Here is a 13,296-nt window from a genome sequence, read left to right as displayed (position 1 = left end):
AATCCAAACTTATCGGAAAGTAAGACCGAAAATATATCTCTGTCCATTTACTGTGTTATAGGGGGAAGGTGAATTTTGCCAGCAATCACCTAAGGAAACCACTTTCCTTAATCCTTAATATTCTTATACATGATTTTTATCTGGCGTTTTGAGAAGCCATAACACTACACTGCAATAAAAATGCCTGGAATATTACTACATATGTACATATGTTGACAGCATACTATATACCATTAGACATTTTTACATCTACATCATCACTTCACCGTAAAGCAGCTTTTACAAAAAAAAAAAGTGTTCTTAGGAAAATGTTCTCCTCAAGGAGTGAATCTATCAAAAGATATGGATCTCTTCAGTGTGTAGATTTAAAAAATTAATATACAGAAAGTGTTATAGGTGTTTATTATTAGAAAACAAAATTATGCTGTAAAATATGTTTTCTCCTTTTCATTCTGTTCTTATTAATGATTCATTTTTATAGCTGTGATCACTGTTTTCAGAGAATGGTTGATGACTACTTTCATGCTACCAAAGGATTATTTAATGTGTTTTGGCAAATTTTTTCCAAGCAAACAATCCCACACTATCTACCTTCATCTTTAAAAAGTTGCCCTGGGGGAAAAAAAAAAAACTTGCCCTGATTTTCTCTAATACTGAATCCAATTAGGTAATTAAATAATTTAGAAACAGATTATAGAATTGTTGTGGGATTTAATATAACTTAAAAAAAATTGAACCTTAAAAGATTTTTAGTGGTTAATGCTACTAACATGATCAAATCTGTGTCATATAGATAACTCTTAATAGAACTTTTATATTCTTTTTAACTTTAAATCTAAATCTAACTTACATTTAATATAAGTTGGCATCTATTTATATTTTAATTTGCTTTTAAGCCTATCTAGACCTTTCCTTTTATCTCTCTCTGTTGTTGTGTTTTACCAGAGTGTCAGTGGCCTCTTATTTCAACCTAAGCTTTCACTGCAATAAACTCCAGTTATTTTACTGGAAATGTTTCTATATTTCACACCATTTTTTGACATATTTTCATTTACAAAAGTGTTTCCAATGGGGGGAAAAAAAAGCCTATTTGATAAACTTTTAATACAATATATTTATAGTCCTTTAAATTTTTTTTCTTATTTCCAATTTTCTTAATGAATATAGATATGAACCTAGCTATGGTTGGGTTCAAAACATATTTATAACAGAAAAGCTGAATACAGTCTTTTTTGCTCAAACACAGTAACATTTATTTAAATTTCATCTCTGACAGAAGGATTCATGAAATAGGGCTGCCACTTTTAAGTAATGGTTTCTCTGAAATACCCAGCTCTGTAAGCTCACAGAAAATAACTAGCTTAGCACTGTACAATAGTACGGAAATTGGAAAGTAATCTTTTCAGAGACATTTGCTATGCGGTTCTGAACGTATAAAAGACATGTTCAACCAAGCTTACTTGCTGTTGCTGTGAACACAAATGATCCAGCAGCAAACCTGCTTCTTCAACTTAACCAAAAGGGTTAAAACTTGATAAATATTTTTCTAATGTTTCAGGTTCTCCATTGGCTTGAAGCCAGACAGTGTGAATGGACAGATCCTCAATTACTTTGAACTTTCTAGTTCTTTGCATTCTTTCCTGCTTAGTAGTGCTGTACCATTAGGGAAGATAGGAGAAAACAAAAAACAAATGTCAGGTTTCAAAAATCAATTAGTGGCCTGGCAGCGGTGGTTAACTGAACTGTTCCAAAACAGAGAATTCAGAGGGAAAGAAAGAGAAAAAGTTGAGTAGTCAAGTTAGGTAGGAGGGTAAGCATAGAAGCTGTGTGCATGCTTAAGTCCTTAGTCACTGGGCAACACAGATTTAGTCTTAGAATAAACCCTAAGTGTCACTATCTTTACGGGAATAAATATGCCTGAGTGTGTGGGGGATGCGCAGGCAGTCAGCCATGGGGGAGGGGGGGATTTGAAGGAGGCAGTGGGGGAAAAAACGGATAAATAGCTTCTGAATGATGAGATGAAAGAAATATGAAACTATCACTAGGGTAGTGTTCATAGGAAGACACGGCAAAAGAAATATCTGTATTCAGTTGTTTGGCCAAAACCTCAGGGAGAACTTGAAATTAAAGGATCTTATTTTTGACAACACTTTATTCACTTTGGAAACTTGATAGAATATTGCATTTCGGTAAAATGAGTGAAATTTCTGAGTGATACTGAGCGTGACACTGATACTGAGCATGATACAGAAAAAGCATGACAGTAAATTAAAAAAAATTTTTTTTTATAAGGGAGTAAATTCTCCTCTAGGGTAGGATTATTCAATTTAAAGTGACTTTTCTTGATAATCATTGACTGTCCGCCAAGTATTAGAATATGTATCAGTAGAAACAAAGACATAATTATTGTCCTATATTACACATTTTTAATCTTTTCATTAATGGCAACTGCTTGAAACCTCATATAAAAAAAAAAAAGTCATTGAGAAAAGAACCCAATAAACAGAAGATTCAAATGAGATTAGTCAAAATACAAACCATTTTTACTCAAAAAACTAAGACACCTGAGAAAAGATGTCCATTCCTTTTGTGATGAAACAATATGTAATTTAAATAAGATTATATACTTCTTTCTGTATAAATTAGAGTGGTCTTAAGAAAAACACTTCATATTCTATTTTTTTTCCTATCTCAATCCCAGTTCTTAAGAAATTAAATTTTATATTTAAATTTGGATTTAAATGTGTTCTTCCTAAAATATTTCATAAAACTCTCAATGTGCACTTATTCCTAAATGTACTATAATTTATCCTATTTTTCAAACTCTAGTAATAGAAAAAAAAAACAATATTTTACCTTTTGGGGGCACTGGGATTGCTTTTTCCACCTTGTGAGTATAATAAGCAGACAAATGTAAACGCCTTGAACCAAGTTACAGGCCAGGCATACTGTAGCTTAAACTGCACAGTATTTGAATTCTGACTCTAAACATGATAGGAAAGGTCAAGAGAAAAGTCCTGAACTGAAGTAGTTACGCCAAATAATCTTTTAGAACATCAGGGAGGCCACATCAGCAGCATCACAATGAGCGGTGTTTTGAGCCAATTGCTATTCATGTGATGACAGAGCCCTAATGGTCCTAGGCTGAGAGGCGCTCACAATGCACGCTCAAGCGAACTCTGCACAGAGCATAAGGAAATACCCCTTTGGAGGCTCATTTGTAAATGAAATGTGTAAAAGGATGGTGCTAAGACCAGTGCAGACTCTTCACGCCTTCATGTCTATCCACTGGTGATGGTTAGGTAAATTAGTGTAACTTCTGAAGAGCACAGCTGGACAATAAGTTGAACAAGGCTAAAATGTAAACAACCTTTAAAACAATAGATAAATCCCCCTCTAGGAAATATATTACACATTGGAAAGACCTCAGGTTGCCCAACTATAGGAGAGTAGTTCAATAGTATATCCATATAGTGGCTACTGTTCTGCTACCCAAAATCATATTATTAAAGGATATTTAGTCACATGGAAAAATACTCATGTTAAGTAAAAAAAAAGTGAAGAGGTTTTTATAAACACACACCCAAAGATGAAAGGAAAATACAAAACACGTATGCATTTTGGTGGCTCTCATTGGATGGAGAAATGATGGGTACTTGTACATTGCTTTATACTTTAGAATATTTTCTAGATTTCCACACTTGCCATGTATTCCATTTGTAACCAGAATAAATGTTTTTAATAAAAACATACATAAATATTACCTCTCTACCATTGTTTATTGCAACTGGAGGTAAAGATCAAATGATTTTCCATTTGAAACCACCAAATACTGCCACAACTTGTCAACACCCTGTGCTGGGAAAATACGTCAACTTTCTTAATTAAGCCAGTAGATTTTCAGGACTCACGGCAGAATAAAGAAGCTGAAGAGAGATTACGAGATTTGAAGTTGGAAAGGGAGAACCTGGAGATGTTTTAAATATAAATATAAATTAATTCACTTCCTAAGAGATCAATAAGACTTCTATAATGATTTACACTCAGTCATTTCGGTATCTCATTTTACTTTCTTGCTTTGTTTTCCCGTATTAAATTAACTACGTTATTTACAGTGTTTTGATAAAATGCTTAGTCTCTCAAAGTTCATATGCATCTTTGAAGAGATATTTTTGTGTTTTGCTTTGTTTGGTTGGTTGGTTGTGCCTCGGGGTTTGTAGCATCTCAATTCCTGGACCAGGAATTGAACCCAGGGACACCACATTGAAAGCTGTGAGGCCTAAACACTGGATTGTCAGGGAATTCCCATTTTTTGTTTTTGCTTTTTAATTTCAAAATATAAAGCTGATATAGAATGAAATAGTTTCCAATGGGATGTTTTTTTACTATCTAAGAGTCTTATTTTCTTTACTGGCAAGTTATTCAAAAGTAATTCCCAAACATGCTTTCTGGGAACTAAAAATTAAAGTCACAGGGAGCCTGGTGGTGGTCTCAGAACTTGATATTTTAAACATTTCCTATGAATAATTCAATAGAGACCTGCTTTTAGAGTTAAGGGCCCACCACCCCCTGCTCCATCCTGCCATCATGACCTAGACTCATAAGTAAAACACACACACAATACTATTCTAAATCATCCAGCATATCATAGGTGCCTGAAAACAGTTACTGAATACCCTTCATGTGCTGAGCACTGTTGTAGGCCTTCGAAATGCAAACGTGGGTAAGACACAATCTTAGCATCATCCACAGGTATCCCTAAACATCATCCATAGGTAACCACCACCCCACCCCACCCCCACCATTCTCAAATATGTTTCATTGCTTCTCTTGCTGAGTAAATTGGAGTCTAAACTCTTCAGTATGGGACTTTGAAGTAACCCCAGCCGATCTTCCCAGCCTGGAATTTCACTTTGCCTCCTCGCCTCTTCTCCCAGGAAACTTAGGCTCTAACCATAGGGATTCTTTGTCATTTCCCAAATGCCCACTGCTGTTCCCTCCAACTGTAATGCCTGTCTTTGACCATATGTACCACAAATCACAAGCTCAGCTAAAACCCCACCTCTCATCCAAGGTCACTCCACATGCTCCAGTAAAAACTATCCTCTCTTGGATTTCTTCTCTTTCCCATTAGGTTCGTATCTTCAGTAAAGCACCTCCTACCATCTGACTTGAATCCATCTCTCCTCTCAAGTTGCATGCCGCTATGCACGAGACACAAATGGTCTTGCCTTTGTGCCCCATGTGATGTCTCTGAGCACAGAGTTCCATGTCAAGGAGACCACCAGTGTTTGGTGAACTCAATTTTATTCCTATAAACATAAAAGGTAAAATCAAAAATAAAAGTGTGGGACTTCCCCAGTGGTCCAGGGGTTAAGAATCCACCTGCCAGTGCAGGGGACATGGGTTTGATCCTTGGTCCAGGAAGATTACATATGCCACTGAGCAACTAGCCCGTGCGTCACAGCTACTGAGCCTGCACACCTAGAGCTTGTGCCCCCCCAACAAGAAAAGCACGATGGCACCCCACTCCAGTACCCTTGCCTGGAAAATCCCATGGATGGAGGAGCCTGGTAGACTGCAGTCCATGGGGTCGCTAGGAGTCGGACACGACTGTGTAACTTTAAAGTAGACAACCTGAGCGACTTCACTTTCACTTTTCACTTTCACGCATTGGAGAAGTAAATGGCAACCCACTCCAGTGTTCTTGCCTGAGAATCCCAGGGACGGGGGAGCCTGGTGGGCTGCCATCTCTGGGGTTGCACAGAGTCGGACAGGACTGAAGTGACTTAGCAGTAGCAGCAACAAGGGAAGCCATGGCAAAGAGAAGCCACATACCGCAACTAGAGAGTAGATCCCACTTGCCACAGCTAGACAAACCTGTGCGCAACAGTGAAGACCCAGTGCAGTCAAAACCAAGCAAACAATCGACAGAAAGAATAAAAGGTTGACAGAACGCCATCTAAGAATATAGAAGAAATGCATTAGAAAAATCACCATCTTACAACTATCTTAGTTTTAATTGATGCAGGCAAGAATTAAAGGAAGCTAAAATGATTGGGTGAAATTCTTATAAGGAAGAGGATATTTTAAATAGCCTCAAAGTATCTCCCCACAAATAAGGTATTAATTACAATGGGAAAACTGGCAACTTGACAATGGAAAAACTTGGCAGACACTACCTTAAGCAGATGATCAAAATTCACATCTTTGTTAATGGGACAAACTGATATTGTGAGGTTTTGTTTCTGTTTTTGTTTTTGATGTGATAAACTGAGAAGGATGCACCATTGTATGACTTTTTTTATTGTACAGAAAAATACATCACCTGAATCTAACCTTGAGGAAAGTCAAACAAACTCAAATTGAGGAACTTTCTACAAACCACTGGCTACACTCTTGAAAAATGTAAATATGATGAAAGAATCACGAAAGACAAAAACCCAGCTATTGTTTCTTTATTACAGAATAAATAATCCTAATTTGATCTACATGGGGGGATGGAGGGAATTGTCACAATAAACCTTATTGGGATAATTGACAAAATTTGAATATGAACTGGACATAAAACTTCCACACACTTTGAAATTCTACTTTTAGGTATTCATTTCTCAGCATCACTTAAATGTTCACAAAGGTAGACTTACCAGAATGTTTATTGCAGCATTGTTTGTAATAAACATTATTAGGGCATGTTTGAGTATGGATGAACTTAATAGTGTAACTGTGGTTATGTAATGGAATGTCCTTGTTTTTAGAATAGATCAAGTAATATCCTAAATACTAATATATATGGATAAAGGGACATGATGTTTGCAACTAATGGTTGAATTGTGTGTGCTCAGTCGCTCAGTCATGTCCAACTCTTTGAGACCCCATGGACTATATAGCCTTTCCGGCTCCACTGTCTGGGAAATTTTCCAGGCAAGAACACTGGAGCAGGTAGGCACTCCCTTCTCCAGGGGATCTTTCCAACCCAGGGATTGAACCTGCGTCTCTTACATCTCCTGTATTTACCACTGAGCCACCTGAGAAGCCTCAAATTTCATGTTCCATTCATCTTTGTTTCTTCAGCTCCAAATTAAGTATTATATGAAAATGCATGTCTGAATGAAGAACACACACACACACACACACACACATACACAAAATGCAAGGTCCTCCAGAGCTTTGAACTAAAATTTTGAACTTAAATTTTATATTTTAGTATAAAATGATGTGACACTGGGGATTTGCTTCAAAGTAACTCAGAGAAGATAAACATTGTATAAAGGTATGAATGAAAAAGATTGGCCGTGAATTAATAATGGTTGAAGCTGAGTGATAAGTACATAAGGGGTTCATTCTCACTAATTTTGTATCCTTTGGAAATGTTCTATGATATAAAAAAAATTCTTTTAAGAAAATATGGTAGAACCAGTAGTAATAAGAAGCACAATTTGACCAATCAATGAACTAGATTTTATTGTTGTGTAGTGTAGATTGGGTATTTTAATGTAGTATAGATTTGGTTTTTGAATTTAAAAAACAAATAAATCCAAAAAACTTCCATAAAGTCATGATCTCTCTTTACTGTCTGAGAAGACAGGTCTCAGTTTGTGTGAAATAAGGCCTGTCCTAGGGAATAAGTTAGACTTTTAGATGCATTTTTCAATTTGAAAAATGCTAGGTTATTTTTTGTATCAGCAGAGAATTTTGAGAAAATCAGGTCCTTAACCATGTTCTCAATTTATTGTTGAGATTTAGAACCTCAAACACTATAAGCAGGTGTGACCTCATGACAAATGGAACAAAAGACAAATTACACAAAAATGATGATTGAAGAAATGCACAGGGAAATTGCCCATAGTGTACATGTCTTGGGGAGAGGGGATAGAGAATTGTTGAAACAACCAACAAAAATTTATTAGATTCCCACTATGTGTTAGACACGGGAGTTATGGCAAAAGCAAGGGACTGTCAGTTGGGTAGCTTCCCATCTCATTGAAGTTACAATATATGTGTACATGAAATAACAAAATAACTTTACCTGTGCCAGTGAAGAGGGAACAAGGAAGAGATAGAGATTGCTGTGGACTTTGATCCTTGATTGACCCTCAGGAAAAGACAAGTTCCTGCAAAACAGCAGATAGTAGGAGAGAGGAGGAAATTTCAGTTAAGAACAGACATAGCATTTAGGATAAAACACAAACTAGGTAAATTGCTGAGAATAGTTAGCCCATGAATTCATCAAAGCCAATTTCTATATGATATATAAAGAATTTACATAATAAAGTCCAGGAGGAAGTCTAACCTAATGGAGAGTCTTGTGTATCAGTGTGACCACAGAGGTAAAAGACAAATGACCCCTCTACCTCAGCCCCCTGTGGTAAGTGACTATCTGGGAGAAAACAGTTGCAAAGAGGATTTATATTCACAATCATAAAAGAGATCTTTAAAAAAAAAAACTATAAGACAGAGAGAACTCAGGGAAAATTAGGCAATGGTGGTAAACAGGCAATTCACAAAAGATGTACAAGAGGCCAATAAATGTGTGAAAAGTTTCTCAACCCCACCACTCTCAGGGAAATGCAAATCAGACAGCAATGGGAGAACCATCTTTACTCAACTAATGTACAAAAATGACAGTCAGAGAAGGGAAACTGGAAGGCTCATAATGTTAGCAAAAATATAACTTTGTATTGACTTGGTAAAAAGTCTACCTATACAGGGCACTCTAGAGCATTTATCAAAAGCTAAAATTCTCACACAGGTTGAAATTCTACTTTTAGAAATTCATTCCTCAAAATCCCTTATGTGTGCACAAAAGTAGACAGATGTACCAGAATGTATTGCAGTATTGATTGTAATAATGAAAAATTGGCAATCACCTAGATATCCAACAATAATTAATTTATGGTCAAGTAAATTTATTGAGAAGGCATCCCAGGTAGCTCAGTGGTAAAGAATCTACCTGCCAAGCAGGAGACATGGGTTCAATCCTTGGGTCAGAAAGATCCCCTGGAGAAGGAAATGGCAACCCATTCCAATATTCTTACCTAGGAAATCCCATGGACAGAGAGGCCTGGCAGCCTACAGTCCAATGGGTTGCAAAGAATCTTAGGGGCTAAACAACAGCAACAAATGATTGAGTAAATTCTACTTTATCTACATACTATCCAGAAATTTTGACATGAAATGACCCTAAAGGCATGATAAATGAAAAAAAAAGTCACTGGTTAATACATATTTCATCGTACCATTTATGTAATTAATTTATATGAAATATACATTGCCTATGACAGGACAGAGTGACTAACACTTTCACACTTTAAAATCACTAACACATGATAATTAACAGTTTATCTCTGGAGAGAGAAGAGAGATTGGGGGTTGTGGATGGTAGGCAGGAAGGGACATTGCTACCTAAGTCCCAGGAATAATTAAGCATTGACAGTTCCATGCAAAACATAGTTTATTTCCATAAATGCCTATTATTAGAGAGATGAGCTGGGATTCATAGAATGTATCGATCTGAAAAGAAACAAAAAAAATCATTTCTCCTAATAGAACCCTCTCAATTTTAGAAACCCAGTAATCAACATTTACAGAGTACCTACTATGGACATGACCTGCACTAAAGAGCACTAGTGATTCAAAGGGACCAAAAGTGTTATTAAAGGTTAAGCACCAATATCTTGAAAACCTACAAGATAAAGCATTATCTGTGCCAGATAGTCAAGGAAGGCTTCCTGGAAGAAGAGATCTCTGAGAAGAGCATCAAGGAATTTGAACTCAGTGTTTTGACTCAAGTCCAGTAATCTCTACTCCACGACCTTCAGACATCTATGATAGGAAAGTAAGAGGTAAAGATAATCTCATATTTCTGGAGAGAAGTCATTTCTAGAAAGAGAGGCCTTGTGTCTATCCATTGAAATATATATATATATGAAACTTGCGGGACTTCCCTTCTGGTTCGGTGGTTAAAATGTCGCCTTTCAACACAGGAGGTGCAGGTTCAGTCCTTGGTCATGGAGCCAAAGATCCCACATTTCGCCTGGCCAGAAAACTGAAATGTAAAACAGAAGCAATATAATAATAATAATAATAATAATAATAAAGAATTTAAAATGACTGAGTTTAGTTTTTCAAGATACTGCCTGTGTGCTGCCAGGTAGAGTGCCATTGGTGTTCGCTCTTGAAAGCAGTCAGCAGAGTCATCAGAAGAATGCTTGTAGAGTCTTTGGCTAAGTCAATGCAGGGAATCTGATCCTTTTCATTTTCCTGCCCAGTTATTTTAGGCTGATTATATGCCTGGAAAATTTCTATCCTATCCCTCTCATTACAGATATTTGATTATGTATAATCACTTATTTTCCGGTAAAGCATTCTACTTTACACTTTTCCTTATTTATTTGATGACTTGGCTAAATGTGCTTAATTGTATACCTCTAGTAATATGTCACCACTGGAGTTATAGAGTGTTAATTTTTTAAGGAATTTATGAAAAATAAGATGGAAATAATAAACGCTGGTGCCACCTCAACCCTGAGACATTCGACATGCAAACATACTGGCCTTCCTGATATGTGGCAGCACTCGTGGTGTGCGACTATGGGACCGTAAGACAAAGTTCAGTATGTTTAAGGAGACAAGGCACTTCTCAAGAGTTCTTTTTTTTTTGCAAAGATACAGCCATAATACTTTTTTTTTTTTTTTTTATGACAGCTTGGTAAATCTCTTAAAGAAAAGGGAGAGGTTTATGACAGAAATGGCGATAAAGCTTTAACTACATGTGTGTGGTTAACTCTGTTTCAGCCATTCAAGTTAACTTCTACCTATATTTATGGGCTTGATTGCATAATATATGAAGCTTGCAGGAAGTGCCCGGAAGATAAGGTTACATAGACAAGTTATTTAAGTTTGAAAGTAAACCACAGCTCATGCTGGGAAACTATTTTATAGCCCATTTTGTAACACAAGTGAATACGTCATTCATTTTCTTTTCATTTTTTTCCTTATCTCATAGTTAACATAAGGCGATTAATCATTGTTTGAATGTGCAGCATAGAAAGTTGACAAAAGAAGGCAGTTTTGGGGACTGATTAGCTGAAAAGTCTGTAAATTACATTTAAAAAGCGCTGATAAACATTTGATGATATTCAAACCACCTTGAGCAAATGGATGATTTGCACATATCATGATGCCCCTTTAGACAATGGTTTCCTTCACGAGCTTCGTTCAGTAATGAGGCTCATTTCTGCCGACAAATATTACTTGAACAATAGACCTTGCATTTGCCACAAGCAATGACCTTTCATAGTTAATGTATAACTGATTTTTGTTCTTCCTCGGTTGTAGCCTACATTTTACAGTAGAGAAATAAACTATGGACACTGTAAAACACTAAAACATGTCCAACGCTGTAGTATAACTTCAGAGTATTGTTGTTTGGCACTGTACAAGGGTTACGACCCATTTGTACTGTGCCCACCTGCCATTTCAGTTCTTACTGGAGGGAAAAAAACCAAAATCCAAACCAAAAGCTCTCAAACGGTGACAACAATGGTTTTGAATGGTGATGCATGTAGAAGGGAAACTGCTCCATTCTCCTGAATGGAAATTACCCTAAAATCTTTGTTGTGGAAAATGAAAACCAGTGACATGTTCCTCTTGTAATGCAGAATCGCCTGTCACCTAATTTCCCCATGGGAGAGGCAATTCATTTTCATGTAAATAACTCATCCATTTAATAATTTGCTTCTCCCCAGGACTGACAACGGTCATCTTCCTATTTCTATTCATTGTCAAGAACAATCTAAAGGAGCTCCGTTGTTTTCCTTGGGATAATTTGGACAGATTTAAACAATTTAAAAATAAAAAAAGGTATTCCCATATCTGAGGACTCTGTCTTTGAAATTAATGGAAGCAAAAGTTTGAAACGGCCTGGTATCTGTTTTTTCTTGATCTTGTGGAGGTTTTCAGTGACAAATGAATGAACCAGGGAAGGGAGGATCTTTGGGGGGGATGGGGGCAGTCACACTCTATTGTGCGGAATGGCACCTCTGGAAGAGTTTAGATTAGGCTGTGGAGGGAACAAAGCTAGGTACACTCTCTCCAGCTTCAGGTAAACAAGATTATTGTTCTCCATCCCTGCTGTTTGGAATGAATGCCATGCTGCAAAGCTAATTGCTGCCATAATTAAGAAAAAAAAAAAAAAAAAAAAACCCACATCCAAAACGACTGGGAATATGTTCACTGTGGTTTAAACCTCAGAGATATTTCCCCTCCAGTACAGGTGTGATGGGCTTTCTTCATAGTTTTTATAAGTTTAAATGTCAGCACAATACTACCAAAAATGCTCTCAGGTTGGAAGGTGGCAATCTGCTGGGTGCTAAGTGTAAATGCTTAATGGTCGTTAGCCTTCTGGCCAAAGGAGAAAATCCCGTTTGGAGACTGAATAGAATGTGAGATAACAGATACAATCGATGGAAAGCTTCCCCATCTTCAAGTGGACCCGCTTGGCTCACAAGCTTTGCCCCACACCATTTCACAAAATACGCAACTTTCAAGCTACCTCCACAAAAGGAGATTTCACCCTGCTGTTGAGACATTCTTCCCCATATCTAACTAAATCACCCAATCTACAGTTTAGCAATCCCATTTCCTCACATCTTCAGCAACATCTAACTTTCTGTATTGACATTTGTGCTCTTACAACAAAAATAACTAAGCTGAATACCACAAAATTACAATAGGAAGGCTTAAAATCTTTTTTTCTTCTTCTTGTCTCCCTACTGTACTCATATCCTCCAACTGAATTGTTTAGTTGATTTCAAATTTTTAAACAAGATTTAGTATTAATCATTGTTTAGGTTGTGGATTCCAGAGTGTTGTTTCCAAGTGTAAAGTCTGGGGAAAACAGACTTCTGAGTTGCCGGCTGGATGAAGGTTAACAGGTTAGCAAGAACAACTCAGTTAAGGGTCTACCTCCTTCTTCGCTTTGTGGAAAAACAAGGACGTTTTTAAGATTTCAATCTTATTCTTCAATAAGATAATGCTTTTGACCTATGTGAACGTGAATGAAAATATGAATAATTATAGCTTTCTGGTGCTTGGCGTAAAAATAGTCTTTCTGCTGTAATTAGATTTGAAGGGGAACTAGAAAAGACCTTCAATGAAATGCTGTTGCGAATTCCCTCCACAACTCGGCTTGCCTGTAATTAAGGTGAATTTACAGATCTGATATTCCTTAAAAGAAGCATTAACATTACAAAGACCAATTATTCATGGTCAAACAAAGGAGATTCAGATTCT

This window comes from Bubalus kerabau, chromosome 12, assembly GCF_029407905.1.
Source record: "Bubalus kerabau isolate K-KA32 ecotype Philippines breed swamp buffalo chromosome 12, PCC_UOA_SB_1v2, whole genome shotgun sequence".
NCBI classification, from domain to species: Eukaryota; Metazoa; Chordata; class Mammalia; order Artiodactyla; family Bovidae; genus Bubalus; species Bubalus kerabau.
Note: the sequence above shows the minus strand (reverse complement) of the source record.